At 44.9% G+C, this 20,633-nt stretch overlaps 1 protein-coding gene across 2 annotated transcripts in view; it reads right to left on the bottom strand.

Annotated features, from left to right (window-relative positions):
* The window catches only part of LOC147757603 (uncharacterized), a 76,472-nt gene that overhangs the window by 51,366 nt on the left and 4,473 nt on the right, over nucleotides 1-20,633 (bottom strand). The gene's annotated exons all lie outside the window — the stretch shown is intronic.

The raw sequence follows: 20,633 nt of genomic DNA, 5'->3' as shown, positions 1-20,633 counted from the left end.
AGACCAACCTCAATAATAACCGCTACGCCTAATTAAAAAATGACTCAGCATGATCTGCGATGTTAGCGCTTGCCTTGCCCGCTCCTCGAGACCAAGCGAAGATCGAGCGAAAGGGTTTTACATGGTCGCGCGTGCGCACGTGCGTATGTGTCTGTATCGCATTTACTACGAGCGTACACCTTCGTATAGAGAGGTGTGGTATCGGTACGCACAGTTTTGTTGCCTCGCGTATGTACGTCGGCTTAGCTAGCAGCTACTCCACGGGCTTGCCTACTTCTTTAACCAAAAAGCGGCCAAACAGACAAAGGGGTGCACTTGAATCATTTCGTCATTTCTGCATAGATTAAAGTGTTCTCAAACTCATCTAGACTTCCCAATTCAGCTTGGGTTATCTTGCTTATCTAAGAGTTACAGAATTATTGAACCGTTTATCTGGTGGCGTGGCCCGCATCTTATTAAACGCATCCATAGCTTCTCTACAAGATAAACTAGTCACACGTTCGCTGACGAGCCGTGACCAAACGACGAGGTAAGAAACCTAAGGCAAACCTTAAAAAATTAGATTAGCCCTTGTGCCAAGGTTAGCGAAGCTGAAGTATCCTAGGCGAGCCGTGGTTGAAACGACAGCAGCAGCAGCAGTAAGCCGCGTCCTGGGATAAGGCGTTCCTGTCAATAAGCTAGCGTTATAAAATAGAGCTACAGTTAAATGACTGATACGAATTTGAGGCTATATAGCAAGCCATGTTACTAGCCAAAAACGATGCTTGCGGTAGAGAAGCCACCCGTTAACTCATCTACACTAAATGCAGACAGGCCGAACGATGGAATAACACCTGAACAACGGTTGCCTAGGTCACAGCCGTCACTGACGCCGTTACCACCGAAACCTCCGTAACGCAACTCAACTAGATTCTGTCCATTTCTATGGCATTAATATGCCTGTTATCAACGCTGTGGTCGGTGACTAGGGGACGGCAGTCAGTAGCAGCAGCGTATTGCCAGATAACTCTGACGCGAAGTGCGTGAGAGGCAACCCGAGGGGCGCTAAGGTCTGGGTTCGGGACAGGCTTCTAGTCGGCGCTACCTATTCAGTGCCGTCGACGTTGAACTGCTTGTGGCACAATTGCCGCTGGTTTTGATGTCTATCGGTTTTTTTCTTTCAGCGAAAATATATACGTCGAAGATGTTCGTTGTAGTCGTCGTCGATTTTGCCCTAGCTGTATATAACGTGAGAGAGAGAGAGAGAGGCAATAATGCACGCGAGGGAAAAGTAAGAAACCACCAACCAATCTTGGTTTATGAAACCACAAGGCGGAAATCGGCCTGACCCGGATGAACCAGTCTAAGTAGCCGAGGACAGATTGGCTGCAGGTACTGTATTGTGAGACAGGGTAAATGTCCGTCAGCCCCATTAATTGATGCTGCGGCTGCTGATGGTGACGTGAAATGGTTCAGATCGTCCTGGGATGCAAGCCTACTTTTTCTTGAAGTATAATTTTTGCATCTTTCAAACAGGAAAGCTTGAAAGAAGGGAACAAATGCGATTCTACCCAACAGAAATACACCTTTGAAAATTCCTTTTTAAAAAAAATGCCAGTACACTGGTTCTTATATGGTTATACAAATCTCACTGGCATGGAATATCGACGACTAGCGAGTCGTCGCCTATTAAAACGTTTGTTTTTTACAGCATTATACCAAGCGACATTTGGTCACCATTTAAAAAAAAGTCATATTTCAGCTCTACCTAAAAAACCTGACATTTTATTCCGTCATATATATACACAATAATGACCTCTATCCCGTAGTGACGTAGATTCAAACGTTAAATTCAAAGACTTTTGTTTGTCACAATCTCACTCAGCCTCACCTGATCTGCATGGACCGCTAAAAATTGGTAGTACAAACAACGCAATCCTTTTCAAAATTTAATAAAATATTTCATCTGATATGTTTCTTGGTCGCACCACAACACGTCGTGCTGCCGGCAAGAGCGGGTGTTTATCCGCCGAATAGAGCACCTGTTTTTGAAAGCAGCTTCCCAGCTACTCTGTCAACTATACGAGCGTATGAGATGAGCTGGCGTGTGGTAGATGCATCACAAGCACTACGACGACCTTCGGGACGCAGCAGAACGCTATGCGGTAGGCGTTTCCTTCATTCGATCATGGCGAACAAAGATGGGTAATATGACTGATGTGACGACTATGATGGCAACAGTGACGACAACGAATCGTGCCGCTGTCGGCCGTGTACACGACCGATCGCGCTACTGGTACATACCGAACCTCCATTACTCAACGCGTTGTCGGTCGCTGCGCGCCGTGTCGCAGGTTGTCGCGCTTGCCAGAATATTATTATTGATAGTTATACCAGTTTTAGCGATGGCATTTCTACCGTCGTTAACTGATGTCGTAAAAGCGTTTCATAGGCCAAGCAGCGTCTAAGACGCATTAATAGCCCTTGTAGCCGCCGTTCCTCATCTGAACGAATAAACAGAACGATGCTGCAGCGAATGCCACAGAGAACCGATCGTAATGCTATACGAATACCAATATGGTAATCAATCCCCATTAGGGCTATTACCTTCAATTTCAACCTGCATTACCATGACGCGTTGTTTTCTGACTTCAAACTCTTGCCTGCCTTTTCGTGGTCTTCTTTCTTTCCCACAATATAGATGTCTACAAATGTAAACATACCTTCGTTTGTCTGCGGCCGCACAAGCTTCAAGCACACTGGGTAGAGGCTGCCCGTTTTGCCTTAGTGCAATTTCTATATTTTTAAATGCTTCGCGCACTCGACGACGTATGCCCTTTATAAACAACAGAGTATAGTCTCTTTCCGCCGCTATGGTGCCGGTCACGGTTTCCTGCTTCCTTCGCAATATTCATCATCGGGATATATGTGCCGCTTCCTTTACGAACAGAGTCTCAATATGTTAACGCTCACAATTTTCAGTCTCATCACCCTTGCGTAGTAAGTGTCGGCAAGCGAAGAAGCTTGACCCAGCGTCAAGTAGCATTGGGAATTCGACTGCGCACGCGCTGAGGAGGCCATGCGAGATGTGAGGCAGCGGCGGCGACGTCAACGACGAAGACGATGACTTGGGAGTGCAAGCCAAATAGCCAATTGTTTTGTCAGGGCGTCGATGCTCGTTCTTTACATCGACATCTTAACCGTGTTTAGGGTAACATGTTCAGATTTGGTGGCCACGTTATATCTGTTTCAGTTACCTAATTCTATAGACACCTATCGGTGGGTTCAAGAAAGTATATCATCATGTCGTAGATTCAGGTATTCAAAAGTGTTACGGCGGACTCAAGAAAACCATAACCACCTATCGTTAAATAGCCATTTTTGCAGTAGGAGCCTGCTCCGACTATCTGTGTCTCCAAAGTATAAAAGAGCTAGACTACCTGAATCAGGTCAATAGTTCCGCTCGTTTAGGTGCGTACTGTGCCAAAACAAATCACTCATTTGCCTATCTAATTAACGCGCCCATGCATGAATACATACATGAATATGCTACAGGTATCAAGGCCTCATAGGTAGCTTTCGTGTACGCCGTTGCTGAGGATCGCCCGAGACAAGAGCTTCAAAGATTAGCCTGTTCTCCAGGCAAAACGGAAGGTGACGTTGAAGCGACACGATATGCATAATATTTGGAGCTCCACACGAAAAGGACAAGTGATAAATGGGCATAGTATGAACTCATCAGTAGATAATGCAGCATAATCCCAGGATTAGACCGAACGAACGACAAGATGATTTCTATAACCTTATCCAGAGATTCCGCTGGAATTTGTCGAGGGATTTACATACTAGTTTCAAGTGTTTGGCTCTTTGAAGAAATCGAAAACGCGCCTCCGTCCATTTTACTGCATCAAAACTGACATCGGTACTCGTCACGGTGACGAGCATACGGCCCGCCATTTTTATTCAGCTTGAGATTGATGGCCGGTTAGGTCCTGACATGGCGATGCTGCACTCTGCAGCTTCACCGTTGTCTAGTCCCGTGTCATGTTCTTGCCGTTGCCGTTTTTCACGTTAACACGCTGGTCTTTTTTGGCTGCCGCTTCTGCTGTACGATGCTGTCATCTTCCGGTGAAAACTGTCAGAGTAGATCATTGCTAGCAAGCGGTGGCAGCAGCAGGAGCACCACCGATAGACTGCGCGCTCTGCCTCTCTCCTCACAAAATATCTATCCACAGTTTTGTCACTGAAAGATCCCTTTGCTACGGTAGATAAGACGAGCGTCGTTTGAGTCGCGCGTGTCTGTTATTGCTACGTACGCGATAACAATCGTCAGCGTACGTCATTTCAACTATCGCTAGAACTGGTAATTGTCTACTGGATTTGAAAAAGGACGCTAAAAATAACTCGTCCGCCTGAACGAACGCAGCGTTTGAGGACGCAACGTTGATAGCATGTATATATGTATTGTTAGCAATGAAAAAAAAAGAGCTTTCGGCAACAGTCAAGTGCGAAAGTTATATACCTTCGAAAAAACCTAGAACCACTGGAGAATACTAGCGCCTTTCCCGTATAGTTCGGCACGTTCCGGCATCGTTTTGTTCACAGAATGCGCACAAAAAGGGCATAGGCGGACCGCAGCGAACGGACGTCTCGCCTAAGCATTTCTGGTGCAATATATATTAACGTCGACTTTTCTTCTGATCCCTTTTCTTCTAAAAAGTATTCTCAAATGAGTCGAAATATCGCAGGGAAGGGCAGACAGATGAACCGACAAAGATAGAAAGCATTATTAAGTTACTACGAGCATCTTACCTGCAGTAGCATTGCGAGTTTTATTAACACCAGCCATGAAGTCTGAAATGCGCGCGATGCGTCGCATCATCAGTACAAGCGTCAACAAAAACAATATGGGCAACAAAAACAATCAGCTGGTAACAGTTGCCCCATTTGGTACCGCGCGGAAGATTTTCCAGCCACTGGCGAACTCATGCTACCGCGATGCTGATATTGTTGGTCCCGCAAGAACACCCGCATTATAGCTATAGTTATAGTAGTTCTAGCTAGCAGAAGCCAATGGGGCCGCCGCAGCGGCGTTGATGCGTGTCCATAACCGGCATCAACCCCGACCATGCTGGTAACAACTCCATAGGGGCGGCAGCAGCAGCAGTGGTTGAAGTAATAGTACCAATGACGTTAATAAAAAAAGCATTGTGTATCTGCGCCACCCGTTTATCGTCAGAGCGGTTTACGGGTACGCTGTCGCGACACCGTCGCTTCCAGGCCGTCCGGACGTCTGTCTGTTACTTATCAGTGACGAACAACAGTGGCAGCCGCGGCTGCAGCAGTGGCATCATCAGTCGAGGGCCGTCAGCTGCTGTTTTAGCAACATGACAATGATGACGACGTTTGAAAAAAGCCAACGCCAGAGCCGTTGCAGCTGGTCGACCAACCGATCGGCCGGCGTCCCCGTTTTGTCTCCGTTCGTCACCGCTCGGTCTCTGCCGTTCTCCACCATTTCCAGTGGCGGCACTGTGATCTTTCTGACTGCTCACGTTACTTCACTTTGCTCGTCTTTGGGACGACGGCGACGACGCCTACACATGACTACGATACAATTGCTACTCCTCTTACTTAGAATAATACAATGTTTCTATTATAACTGCAGCTGCTATTGAGGTTGGTACATACCGTTGTTGAAACCATGACGACACGTCTATTGGCGACTACCTCGGCCAAGTTAAAAACATACATTTATTGACACTTTTTATTGTTTCGTTTGTAAGGCTATCCTTTTTTCACGTATCCTAGGAGTGTCATTCTCGATGCTTACGTTTGTTCAGCACAGACGCCACCGTCCACTTAAGATACCCATTAATCACTTCTCACATATTTCTTCTTTAATCCCCAAAGAACTTAATCGTAGCCGTGCGTCAAACGTATCTAAGCGACATTTCATCAAGCGTCGCTTGCATGTGCTACATATGATATTCTTCAACGAAATTAACCTTTGGGTCTATAGCCAGCCAAAAACTCCGGATATGCGACCAGAACAAAGAGGTTCCGCTGGGGCTCACCTAGAAAACCCAATTGACAACCAATAATTTCCTCTTCAAAACGGCCGTTCGGTACTGTATTGAAAATTAAACTCTTTCAAAAATGTCTTTCTGTAATTTAAATGACTTCTTGAGCTCCTTGAGTACACAGTGTATTGGAAACCTTCCGGTTTACCTGATCCGAATGTCCGGATTTCTCAGAAGCTGCATGAAAGCTGGGGGTCGGTCCAGCGCGAAAAGGTGGAATAATATCTCATTTTCGCCTGAATTGTAAAAACGACGTACAGATGGAAGGATGTATAAATGAAGCATAATCGACCGGTGTACTGGACAAAAACATCAGAATTACTAGCGGCGGTATTTGATGTAAATAGAACAGCGCTAGAAATGGCGACGCAAAAGTTCAAGCGTCGTGATGATCTCGACGCCCCGTTATTCTATTCAAACCGAACTGCGAAAGCCATCCAAAGCGAGGCTAAAAAAAAGAACGATTCCAGCAGATAGAAGAAGCCACTGTAGTCGTCGTCGTCATCGTTGTAGGCTGTAGTTGACGAAAGCGTCTACAGAAGATACCATATTCACTCATAGCACGCGTATCTAGTTGCACGTACGAGCTCCCGCGACGTACAAAAAATAATCCACGCATTATATTATAGATTGTGTATAGACGACGGGCAATCTTGCTTTGAGACGTATATGTCAAAAAAAGTACAGACGTATTGGGCTTGTAATGTGGCATGAGTGATGGTTTTTGTTTCTATTCCGGCTAGCCAGGAGCTTTAGATGCACTCCCGTTTGGCATAGTGAAGTGGTTTATTTCAGCGTCTGTAAAGAGGGGCAGTTACTTTATCCCGATTAGCCCCCAACCAAAGTAGCATTACGGTTATGGGAGTTTTTTTTTTTTGTAGAGCATATTATTTTACACAACTGCGGATAGATTTACTATTAAACAGACAGATACTAGAGTCTATCACTACTATACGCTAGCACAACAGAACAAATTCACATGAATATATATATATATATATATGTCCGGTTTGTAAGATTTCACTAAGTGGGTTGTCCACGCTGTATTAGGAATCTTCATTAACGGCCACCAGCACCGGCATTATCATCATTGCAGCCACTCAAGTTATCGGAGCCGCCTTCGTTGCTCATCAGCTTTCATTGCGATCTACCGCGAAGTATCTCGATTGTCTTTGACCTCTGAAGAGTATTGCTGCTGGTGATGGCAGCGGCGGCGGCGGCGGCGGCAGCGGTTCCGTCCACGACGGTAATCGCATTACCAGGTACGAGCACCGTCTCATCATCGACGTTGTCATCATTCATCGCTGCCGTCGCTGTCGTGTCCGCGTGGCCGTTGCCCTGCCCTGGTCGCCTGACCGTTTGCCTGGCCCCGTCTGGATACATTGTCCATTCGCTTACGCCCGTCGTCTACTTGTACTATTGCTGCCCGCTCCTGCTCCCGCCACTTGACCGGCAGCAATCTGCGCTATGTGAACGTTAGCGGTAAGCCCCGCTTCCGCTCCCCCCACCGCTGTCGTTGCCGTCCGCAATGTCGACAGACAAATAGACCCACAACATAGTCTAGTGACATAGTCAACGGACAACCGAGTGCTCCACAAAGCGTCTCATAGATGCAGGTCGAGGGAGGACGGATACACACACCATATATATATATAGGGGACTGACATTTGCGCGTCCATAGCGCTGACCGAGAATAGTAAAACAATGAACAGCGGCAAAGCATTAGCGGCCGTTATGTTCATGTTGCGCGGTTTCAGGCCAAGGGGTAACCACAGTTTGTTTCGTTCGGCTGAGGGTCAACTCTTTCGAGCAGTAACGAACAACAGGTATCGGGCGTAGAACAAAAAAATGCCGAAAAACTTAGCTAACATCTACTACTAGTAATGTGTCTCAATGCTAGCCGTAATTAAGCCTCTATGCAGCCGCAGTGAATTCAGTAAACGTAGCAGTAGCAGCAGCAGCAATGGTGGCATTACTGTTTTCAGTAATCGATGCCGTCACTACCGTTCCTACTACCTCCAGTAAGCCACCGCCCATTGGTCCATCCGACCAGCGCTGTCCACTTGGCTGCCAGGCGTTCCAAATCGTGTGACTCACTCAGCCTGCGACAGACTAAACTCATTCACCGGGTCGACTGGTCTGGTCTGGTCTGGTCTAGCTCGAACAGAGCAGACCGAACAAGATCAAGTCAGACTGGCTACAACGACTTTCGATGGGCTGCTGGGCGGGCGGTAGAGCAGATGGGGTACTAACACCGACCTCCGAACGGGGCGAGTGCAGCGCCGTCTGCCGGTAGCCGTATGCGTTACGGCGCACTCTCTCACTAAATGAATCCGACGTTGTTTTGTAGTTGTTTCGTCTTCCTTTTGTCGAATTAATAACAATATTGTCATGCAAGGGGAGGTTTCTGTGCGTCCTCGATACGCATCGTGCGGTACAACGAAACTACTATACAACTGCCGCTCTAGCGAGAAAATCATACTGAATTAATAATAAATGTCGACTAAGATCTTAGGTATTATTGGTTGTAAAGTAATCTACAGTATGATTTAGAATAGGATCGGAGGCTTCAATAGGAGGCATAGATTGTTATCGAAAAAAAAAACCTACTACGATATATATCCCTGGCTCGACACCTCGTGATGCTGTTCGCTCTTTGTTAACAGATAACTATACCATACAAAACGCAGATTTCCTTGTATGGAGTACGCGCTCAGACTCACATCCAGCTACGTCGGAAATTTGTTCGAGTCAGTGAGAGCTGCGTATTGTTTCATATACGTCCGTGCATTTTACCGGATTAGAAACGTCCTTACAAATTACATTACAAAAATTCATAGCCGCTGATATATTTCTGATTTTTGGGTATCGACGTTTATGACAGCCTGTCTGTCGTCTGATGTGTTAATGCGAAGAAAATTGGCTTCTGCGGCCCGTACATATTGCTTATAATGTGTAAGTCCATCGATGCTGACACGGTGCATACACACATCAGTAAAATGTCGAAACTACCATCCTGTTACTAAATAAAGTGGTTTTTTCACAGGTAGCTATGATTTTTTTTCCTAGAAATTACTATACTGTACCCGTAAAAGCTGCAATGGCAAAAATTACTTGTAAAAAGGATAGGTTCATCAACCCAGTGTGAAACGGGTACGGCAGCTTTTAAAAGTATGGATCTCCGATGGTATCGTCGCCAGAGTCGACTAGCCGATCGGCATACATTCACATTAGCGTACTGATCGCGTAGATAGGCTTTTGTTGTACTTCAGAACCTAATGCGTCTGTATGTACTAGTGCTTTCGTTGTTAGCGACAGCAAAAATAAACACACACACACACACACACACACACACACACACACCCAGATTGAATGCCGAATGCAACAAGAAAAACAGGTGCTCCGCCAGCCATCGGCGTAACTACGAGCGGTATGAGTGCCGGCGTTTATAATCAAAGCACCGGAGACCGCTGACTGGCAACAGCGGCGCTCGTAACGAAGCACGATTCCCACTTACTCGCTACTGCACGCTATCACTCGATGGTCTTATATAATTTCCATTCACACTCCTGATTTCGGCAACGGCAACAACGATCTTGTACGTTCCTTGGCGTCAGCGTGTCAAGCTGGTATTTAGCAGAGGCAGAATCAGTATACTGCATCAGTAACTAGCCATCGGACGAAAGAAAAAAATCAATGAAAAGGCAAAATACGTACGTGGCCAGGTAGCCAGCAATCATTGGTCGACCCACGATCTTACCGTTGTGCACATGTATCCTGCTACCGCTAGCAGCACCAATACTAATGCTGCTGGTAAAACAGCTGTACCAACATGAACATACGTACGTGTAAATAGAACAGAATAGATACTTAGTCACCAGGTGACGTTCAGCGACGTCAAACGATACGCAGCAACTCAATTTCAAGTTGAAAAGTTCGTACACAGATCGTCCGCTGTGGGCCTGCCATTTGTTCACTTAGCATGTTGCAGAGGGCTTTACATTACAAGGATTACAGAGATATCCTTGAAAGTGCAATAGACTTAATCAAGTAAAACACTCTTCCGAGACGCTGATATTTGCTTTAAAAAATTCAACTTTGTGTAACCGTGACGCCTCTCAATTTTGTTAGCTGTCCCTTAGGAATACATGTAAGAACGCCTGTTTCGTTTAGAAAACCGAGAATCTATACGTGATCATGTGTTTTTATTTGATCTCGATTTAACGGACACAATAAACAATAGGAATAGGCTCAAAAATGCGTAAACGCTATTTATTATTATTATGGTATTTTTTTTTCATTACAGCCATTTGCCAACGAGACTTTACGTAAAAATTGAACTGTCGTCGTTCATTGAATAAGTGTGCACACTTAATCTACGAAAATCCTGAAAGATGCTCCCAATTTAGAACGTAGTAGCATACGGGCGTCCCATAATAATGCTCCATCTACGACTCCCTGAACGATCAGCTTCGAGTCCTCAAAAACCTTCGATCGAGAAAGTATGGGCGGTTTTAGGCCGAAATCGAAATAAAGGACTGGTATCGAAAATTTAAAAACAATGTTTTTAACTAAGCTTTCGCGTTTTTCCGGTAACACTATAGTCCCATCACTGTAGAACCTCTGTAGAACCCTAGAATGAATACCCCTGACAATATTCTGCAAAGAACCGAGCAACAAATAATAGCCTGATGGTGCTACAGCCGAGCTATACAGATACATTCAAATTCGAACAATAAAAAAGATCCTCTTAATTTTTTCCCGATGCTCCTGTACTATTATGGTGGAAGGCGACGCCCGTTCTATTCACTGATTTCTGCTAATTTTTTTAAATGGTTTATTGTGATCGTCGATCGATAGTTGATGACAGTCCGGAGCAGTAATTTTGCTACACACGATTCTCTTCTAACCCCTCTCGCCCCGCTGTCCCCAGTGGCACCACCGCCACCATAACGCACATCGTGTTACTACTCCATTTGGCGTAAGGCCGGGTTTTGTCGTCGACTGTAGAAAATTTTCCTTCGCTGGATACTGTCATATATGCATGACTTTTTTATTTGTATTAATCAACTGCGCCAGATACGGCTCGTTGCGTTTTAACAAAATTTCGCCAACGGAAATACGATCAGAGTGAAGTCTGCTGTGGCAATTTATATGAAACTTAAACGTCCGAGTCTCGTTTATATAGTCAGCTTTCGTTAATAATTGGATTGAAATCATCGTTGTTTGTCGGCTGATGTCTGTATTGGCCAACTTTGGCAGTGATTCGTTTCGTAATTGTATAAGAAGCATCTCTTCACACCAAAACAAACACTACAAATTTCTGGATCGTTTCTTGTTTTTGCTTCGAATAACGCACCATACATTTTTAATGGATCTGGGAAACATTTTAACTATCATTGTAATAAAATATGGATATAGCAAATCTTCGTAGAAATTTAAAGACGCTCTATTTTCAAGCTAAATAAAAACGGCCCAGTAAGTTCGTCACATCTACTATTCAAATCTGAGTTGTCCGAGCCGACGTGTGTATGTGTGTTTGTATGTCTGTATGTGAATTTAGCTAGAAAGAAAAAAAAAAAAAAAAAAAAACTAGCTAGGAAAATTAATATTCCTTTTTTTTCGGTTAGAACATATCAAACAGTGATCTGTTCTTAACTTTGCTTGAGAAAAATGTACTGCATCGAGCTCAGCCAGTATATGATGTTTGTTAACAATTACCAGTCATGGTTATCAATGAGAGACGCGCGTACATAAAGCTTAAGCAGAAACGACAAGATTTCATACGAGTTTAAGGAATAGGCCTAAAAGTAACCGTTTCGAAATAACGAATATCCGTCGTTATTTCTATTTCTGCATTATTGATTCGCTTCGTTGTCTACTATATATAGGTTATCATATGGTCATCTAACTACGCCACGATCAGCAAGCGGCCCATAAGCTAGCCAGCTGGATCTCGAGAGGAGAATATTCTTGTCCGATGTCATTTGTATTGATTGTAGCAGCTTGAAGAATACGGTGATCGATCAACATCGTACTTTACTTGGCTTCTTAGTTGTTGGAAGACCTAAGTAGAATCACCCCAATATGTGCCAACGTATACCGGGTGGTTCTCAATGAATCGAACTATAGAATAACCCAATAAATAGTAGAACGTTATAAGATGCATCAACTACAAATAACAGCCTTGTAAGTGACGTGGTGATACCAGGAGCGGACACCGTACTGGATCAGTTGTCTGATGTAATGCTCGACGACAATTTCCCATGTAGAACTTGGGATAGTGCTAAATGTATTAGTCTAGACAAGCTTCATTTCAACAGCCGGTTGAAGAAGTGAAAACGACAACAAAAGCGGATCTTCAGTTCAAAAACCTTCCTTACTAATAATAACACTGACCCTGTATTCGGGGAAGACTAGCTCGATACGCTCCTTGCCAAACCAACATAAATCACGCCCTCAAATAGCGTCCTACAAGCCACTGATCGCCATGTATGATACAACCTTTTCTCCTTGAAAACGGTTGTGTAGTCTATTTTTTAAGTTAGTTTTTTTCGTCGTGCTCTTGCTGTCTGCCTTAGTCAAGTTCTCTCTCTCGCTCTCGCTCTCTCTCTCTCTCTCTCTCTCTCTCTCTCTCTCTCTCTCTCTCTCAGTGTCGTTCGTCCAAGTCGTGGTGCCTTTCAGAACGCGGTTTCTCCGAGTGCATCTCGATTCGTATGTGTTTACATGAGCCCCAATGTCTGTGCCTCTATCCTCCATCTGTGTGCACTCGCCTGTACATGCGTAAGCTTTCAGACGGATGTTCACAAGAAAGAAGATAAGAGACAGAAGGAACAAACGAGAGAAACAGTTTACATATGTACGCACGCGAACGTGCGAATGAAAGAACAGCAGGCCACTAAATGGAAAGGCGGATGGCCGGAAGCGTAATGGGACACGCGTTCCCTGCGCCTGCGCTCGTTCATGTTACGGTTCCGGGGAAAATCTGGTCGAAAATGGTACAAACTGAAGCATCAGCAGGTACAGCAATAACGGTGAGAACAAACCAACAAGGAAAAGAAGACCATGTTATGAAAGATGACGATGTCTTTTCAAGGGGTGGGATTATACCAATACTGCGGCTGTTGCTTATGCTGTCGATGGTGGGCGGTGCTGACATTGCTAATGGTGAGAAAGGCGACGCGTGGAACAATGCTGCTACTGAAGAACTGATGAACGATGTTCAACGAGGATAGGAACGAGGCAGGAGGGAGAAGGAGAGTGCAGACGAAATTTGGACGATGCGACAACAACAAAGAAATACAGGAAAGCATACATATCATCATCACTGCCGCTACCGCCGTCGCTGCGATGAACCACAGCAGCCACAATAAAGGCTCAACAGCAACGACGGACGCGGTGAAACACTGTCGGCTCGTACGACTGGCTGCAGTTCATCAATTGTATGCAACACTAAATGCGTGCACAACAAGAGACTCGCTTTCAGCAGCGTTACCATAGCCTGAGTACACAATCATCGATTAGGCCACGGTCAGAACCTATATGAGCAACCTTCGGTTGTGCAGTGGCTGACGACAAAGCATCAGTTTGTTGTTGTTAGAGCTGCTGGGTGTGGCGCTGCTGCTGCTGCTGCTGTAATATGGTATGACAATCGTGACTATAACCATTACGCTTGAGCTCATCTCGTGTTAAAAGCTCATGCAGCTCCGAAGCCGCTGTCATCCTCCCGTTTGTATAGATTCTGCTGGGTGTTAGCTCTGTCATGTTGACTTTGTACAGAGGGTTCGTAGGTTTGGGAGGTGTCCGTCTCGCCACCAGGTATAGCATTCGTCAAAGCGACGACTGTTGCTTGAACTGAATCGTCAATGTATCATTTTTTCTGCTATCTGCCCCTTGTCCCTCTCCCTCCCTGATTTATCTGATTCATGGTCAGTATCGTTCTGTCCATATTCAGAGATGTACCAATCGACATTGTCATTGTCACTGTCAGTAAAATTACGGCAGCCATCGAACATTAACTCCTCCGGAAACGGTATTATCATCATCAGTCGACAAATTCTTCAGGTTATCAACACGAAAAACAGCGTACAGCACATATGTGAGTCGGCTGTAGTGGCAAAACAGAGCCACCCAGTTATTAGACATAAGAACCATGATCAACGTCATCATTTCTTACAGACAGAGCTCGTGTTCGGTTAGTTTGTAATGCATTTTTAGCAGTTTATAATGGTCATGACAATAGACCGACACTGCAAGATTTGCAACCTGTAAAACAGGACCGAGAAGGACAAGGCGAATGTGTTAATATCGATGAATCAAGCACATGTCAGCGCCATATGCCCTGAGAGGACAATCTCTTTCGCTATCCAGCGCCGACAACAACAATAGCGCCTAAAAATAGGACACATCATAGCCATACCTTAGATGCCGTAACATTTTATCAATACTCGAATATGCAGGAAGCACGAATGTCTGTAAAACATATAAGAATTCAAGTAGCTGATGTGGTTGTTGAAGGCTCTATCGCCAACTATAGGCTCCAGTTGCGGTAAAGGTCGTCGGTCAAATAAAAGCTGCCCGTTGGCATGGAAAGGTAGGCTGTCTGGGTTCGAATTGAGGCGCGAGTGTTCATCGTTGTGTCGGTCCTGTAAATGGTCGTCTGTGTTTGTGTATTGGATCTAATAGGATAATCTCGTTGGCTGGATCTGGTGCGAGGAACCTCTTACTGTAAACTCTTTCTGCAACAGGAGAATATATTAGCCTACTATCTGCTACGGAACTACTTCAACAAATATGATTAAGACATTTTACTGAAAGGGAAATAATAGTAATCTCGTCCAGAAATACCATCACTAAGGTGCCGGTGGATAAAGAGGGACGGGCAAGGGGCAAAGGGAAAAGCTCCGCAGTTCAGATCTAGATATATTCGACTGACGCTCGAATATTTGGAGATTGCTAAAGCATCGGATTCTAATTGTAACGGAGGAACGAAGCCGCCGATTAGAGAAAAGGACGTGTCAAGGTTTTCGTTTGCGGTATCAAAGCCCAACAGTAAATCTGCTGATTATTACAGTTGAAAACATAATTAAAAACAAGTAATTTTTCCGCACGCCACTCGTATGATATATGGGAACTTTTATTCGATCGCCTACGTTCGGATTTCGCCTCGGGGACCTAATGGCCTTTATCGATTTCGAACTTCAAAAAGAATTAACTAGGTCGGGACCGAGCATAGACCAAACCCCGTTCACTCAGACAACAAATAATTCACTGGCTGCCGACTAGTTGGGTTCAGCCTCAGCAGCTATGACCAGCCTGCCTTCGCGCGTCGAAGGAACGTTTCCTGACAAAACCCACATGCGTTGTGTTTGGGGATAAATTATCGGCCCGTTATTAAATCACCTATGATGTTCTGGCTACCGCGTAATGCTTGGCTCATCGTACATCTATGCAAATAACCAAGTGAGAAATGCACAGACGACGGTCGTCACCAGGAACAGTATCAAAATCATCGCAGATTCACGGTGCATATCGTAAACGCTGCATGGCGTATAGAGACAACATATACATCTCTGCTGGATTCATCGGGTAAAGCTAAAGCGGACAGTTACACGCTATCCTATTGCTAGGATTTGTTGCCACTTCGTAAGACAGGCTGCGAAAGGTATCTGACAAGCGGACATTGAACGGAACGCCGTAAATCAGATTTGCTAATACCGCTGCTGCTAGTGCCACAGCCTGAGGTAGCTCCTGAATCCTAAGTGGTGATGTCCCTTAAATCAGCAAACGGGCGTCTGCAAAAACAACTACGATTCGGACTTTGTCTTGTTGTGACAACGATCATTGTAGAGGCGGCAGCAGAAGTAAAAGTTTAAATAGTGGAAGAAAAACTTAGACTCGACAGGGTTGTACTGGTCGTTCGTTGCGTTGACATAAAATACGACCTCGAAGTTTATTCATTGCGACTGCTACTGCCTTATGAGAAAATGACACAGAAGATATGAATACAGCCAGGCAACGAATAGAATTTAACTTCCAGAAGACAACTGTATACCGCGATGATTTGCTACTATAACGCTATCCAGCCATCGTCTTTTTTGGAAACAGCTGCGTTTAACCGAAAAACGTTATCGACTTTTGAGGAAATTCACTATATTGTAGAAAATCGTATTCTCTCTTATCTATGACCAGCGACCAAACCCTTCTCTATTGAATCCGTGTAGTAGTTATGTATGTACACATATATAATTCCGTATTCTCTACCAGCCCCCGAACTCCATAAGAAGCAAAAGGCAATCGCTTCAACTACTATATGAAACATTTTACTGAATCTAGATATATACAGTTTTATAAAGCACTCGAAAGCTGTAGATGTTCCTAAAACTATTTCGAAAGAGTTAGGGCAAAGGGATCAATTTTTCGCTCATATGCCTTCCGTGACCTACCATGGCTACATTCTGCCAAAAAAGAAAAAAAAAAATTATAAATAATAATATAATAAAGGTATGTTGATTTGCATATGCTTTAAGATGAGTCGCACACAGCTCCCACTAAGGATGGGTCGACAGGCCTGATTTTAGTGAATGATGTTCCCATATGTTTTGTGCTCCCAAACTTGTGGAACACAGTTAGCAGGCCTAGTTGTACGTATCTTCAATGATAATTATAGACTTTATTGTTTACTTCCAGTAAGCGGGACTTGGCATTCTGCTAGATGATTTGATTTAGTACATATGATAATATGATTTATTTTCTCTTAAACAAAGTATATCGTCTATGTGCCTAGTGATTTTGAAACCGTTTAGATTATCCAGTAATGAACAGTTTGCTCAGCGGTAGCTGTTGACTTCGTTTTGACTCCCGCTGAGCGCAAGGCAAACTTCAAAAGCTTGTGTTTGAAGGCAGTCATGTACTATATGTGTTATATAAGAGCGATAGTAAGGTATACCCGACGCACCACCAAGTCTTCCATATGAGCTGTCCTATTATCGATTTCATCAAGACACGTTGCATATGCGGTATCCAAGTATGTTTTTGCTGACTGTATACGTATATGCCTCCTATAACTCTAATTAATTTCTTGCTTTTATTGTTGTTGATCTGCAGCACTGAATCAGTCCCTTCCGCTCACTTGTTCGACTATTTCGTACGGCTTACACCACCTACATATTTCTCCCTTTCTTGGTGTCGTCCCCGATAGTCGAACAAAATCGGAGGAAATACAACAAACATTAGCATCGACCCTAGCTGCTGCGAACATTGGCCCCTGGTGGGCATCAACCGGCATATTGTCAGGTTCATGCTAGCATTGTCTTGACCGCAGTAGCGGCACTTACAGAAAAAAGCACGACGCTTCTTGTGACGGAGCCGTGTCCCGATTAAGAGTAGGGACAGAACTACGCTCGATAACTATTGCGCCAAATGGTAATGGAGGGGCAGGTGTGCGTTCAGACAGACGATCAGATGATTTGACTCGGCTGCCTAACGAAGTCAGCGATCGTAAACAAAAAAAATAGGTCGATTAGAAATTTCGAATTGCGACTGTAACGCGGCTGTCACTAGCCATCGCGGTGCACGGCGATCTACGTCGAAAAAAGGGTCAAATCGACTGACGACTTCAAAAAGACAGACACGGTTGTCGATTGTCCACCATCATCCCATTGCAGCACTTCATCGTTTGGTTTGACATTCGTGCCAGACGCCACCCAAATCAACGGACCGATTAGATCAGGGCATTAAAACACAGCTGACCATTCTCCCAGCAGCAAAAGGCCATGTCACTATAACAGCTTAGTATTAGCAACGAGAATGTTGTCCGATAGTGGGCAGATCCGACATGTCTATTTCGGCACATCGTCGAACAACGGTTTACATCGTTGGCAAACCCTCGTTGGAAAATCTTTCTCTCGGCGTTGTCGTGTACCTGTTTCTTTTGAGGAAGAGGATAGCTTGCCTAGCGGTAGATCGTGTACGTAGCTGATCTGCACGATGTGCGTAGAGTGTTACGATTAAGCTCTTACGTTTTTCAAGAGTCGATCGGACGACAGGATCGGACGATGGCGTTCCACAGGCTACCCTAATCACTTCCCCTCATTTCCACCTTTATCATAGGCTGTTATTGCTGGATAGCTGTTGCCGGTGATGCGATTGCAATTGGCGCCATGCTAGCGTCACTTCTATGTATTCTGTTCTGTCAGAGAACGTTGAGCTGAGATACGGCTCTTTGTACTAGACGTGGTTCTGTAGCGAGACCTTCCGCGTAACAACGCGCCCCATAACAAGCGCAGAGCGAATACCAGACCGATCTGTTCTTACATGCTCGTCTTTGTTTCTATCATGACGGGCCAACGAGCGTGGGTGGTGCTCGTAGAGGGAGCCGGCGCCCCCTGCGAATGACTGCGGCAGTTACACAGCAACGGAGGGCAATTGCTGCTGCTATATTTATTACTGCTCAAGAGAACCGCGAAAAGTGCCCTGCTCTTCGTTCTATAACGTAATGGATGTTATGATCGTGGCATGAGCTCGATTCGAAATTGTGCTGGAGCGTCTGCTCTGGCATCGTTTCGTGTTGTCCACAGGTGACACTGCCCTACCATAATAATTTTCTGACATCGCTAAGTAACTGTTTAGCAGAAACCTATACGGCGGTAGGCCAATTAATAGTGACGATATCGCTCGAGTCATCTAAATGAAAGCTGTTGCCTATGTTTTAGTAAATGAATAAATATGTTGTGACTATTTAGTCTATACAATTGTCGTAAATGCACATCAGGATTATTTCTAAGTAATTCTTCAAATTATAGGAAGGACTAAAACTAGATGATTTTTATAGCGGGACAAAAAGAGCGGGCATAGTCTAAGCGTATTGTCATCGCTTGTTGACAGCCGTCTAGCCGTTCTACAAGAAGACGTATTGGTAACCCTGTTTGCCCTTACGATCTAAAAAGCGCGCAGTTTACCCCGGTTGCTTAACGTTTTAGCTATTTGGATATGTAAATATGTTACCACGATAGAAAAGGGCATGAATAGCTGCGATGGTGTAAGAAAATGACTGTTCTGACAGTTTTTATATGAAGCAGATCTGTGGCCGCAGTCAATGTACCAATAAATTTGAAACATGAAGATTGCATAGGCCATGTAGCCGTTACGCTAAAGAGATTTAAGTACATACGAATTAACTCGGTGCAGCGGTCTACTAAATAAGCTTAATTTGTCTGAAGGTACATGAACATCTGAAGTATTCATAGAGAGTCGAACTGAATATTAGATCCTTTTGCATAGGCGACTAATTGTAGCGGCAATGGCTAGCGGCCTTCTGACCGAACTCGTACAAGCGACAACAAATTTTCAATAAAAAAAATATAGTGTTATATTTGTATGTTTAGCCTATAAACTATTGTTATTACTATTGCTACGTTTTTAGGGCTGACCAAGTTAGGGTTCAGTAAAGAATTAACGAACAAAAAGTGCGCACTTCGCTAGCCAGGACGAGCACGAGAGCTTCTGAGTACGGAATCCTCCTGCTGAGGCACCGTAATTCTTGCAAGTTTTGCGTTTACCGTTCCTTACCAAACCGGAGTACGAGCGATCAACGCTTCTCGCAGACAGCTGAGACAATTCGGTGGATAGGCGTACGTATGTTACATTTCACTTTCCGTGCGTACTGTACGTACGTGCACACATGGCTTCCTCATCATTAAGATTGATGCCGTCTGCGTCTGTATGAATATGACGGCTGATCACGTATACTGATGAGAGGTTGAAGGACAGCTCGTTCCTACGTTGCTGCATAATATTTTATTACACATATCACTAGCTGCAGCTTCAGAAATTAACCCATGAACGTCAGCGTGCATGCATGCGACAACCGCCTTGACCGACACCGAATGGACAGACAGGTAATTATGTAGATAAAGGCATCGTCTGGCACCGTCGCCGGCCGTCACGCCACAGCAGCGTCATCGCTTAGTACTAATACCATATACTCTTCTAGCCCAATCGCAAGCACTACGGCGATGGCCAATAGTAAAACTTCGACTCTTCGAAGTGACTGACGCCTATCCATTCACCCATCGGCTGGTCGCCCAATGGCTCGGTAGCCTTCCTTCTCTACTTGTCTACCAGAAAGAAGCAAGTCTTTTTGCTTTTAGTTTTGGCACGTCACCGCTAGTATTGCTGTTATCCTAGCGACTCTTTTTCTATCGCTATAGCTCTTCCTTTAACCGCATCTCTCTTTTTTGTTTTTGTAGCCCTCTTTTTTGTTAGGCCCATTTTCTACTCCCCCCACCCCGCCCCGCCCCCTCCCCGCGCGTCACTGTCTCCCTGCCTGCCTGCCTGCCTGCCTGCGTGCGTGCGTGCGTGCGTGCGCGCGTCCGCCCGCTTTGACTTAACACTAACGTTGAGTTGTTGCTAAAGCAACATCGGGATCGAGACAGCGGCATCTGTCGAAGCTTACGCTTGTAGGACGCCCTCCAGCTGATATAGCCGTAGCTGTCGCTGACTATTGGCGCCACCGAAAGCAGGCGTATACGATGGGTATATGTTATGTATCATTGATATGGAAAAGCTTCTGCA

Source organism: Varroa destructor, unplaced genomic scaffold (genome assembly GCF_002443255.2).
Source record: "Varroa destructor unplaced genomic scaffold, Vdes_3.0 BEIS01000002.1, whole genome shotgun sequence".
Lineage (NCBI taxonomy): Eukaryota > Metazoa > Arthropoda > Arachnida > Mesostigmata > Varroidae > Varroa > Varroa destructor.
The sequence above is the reverse complement of the archived record's forward strand: the minus strand, read 5'-3'. Positions and strand labels throughout refer to the sequence as shown.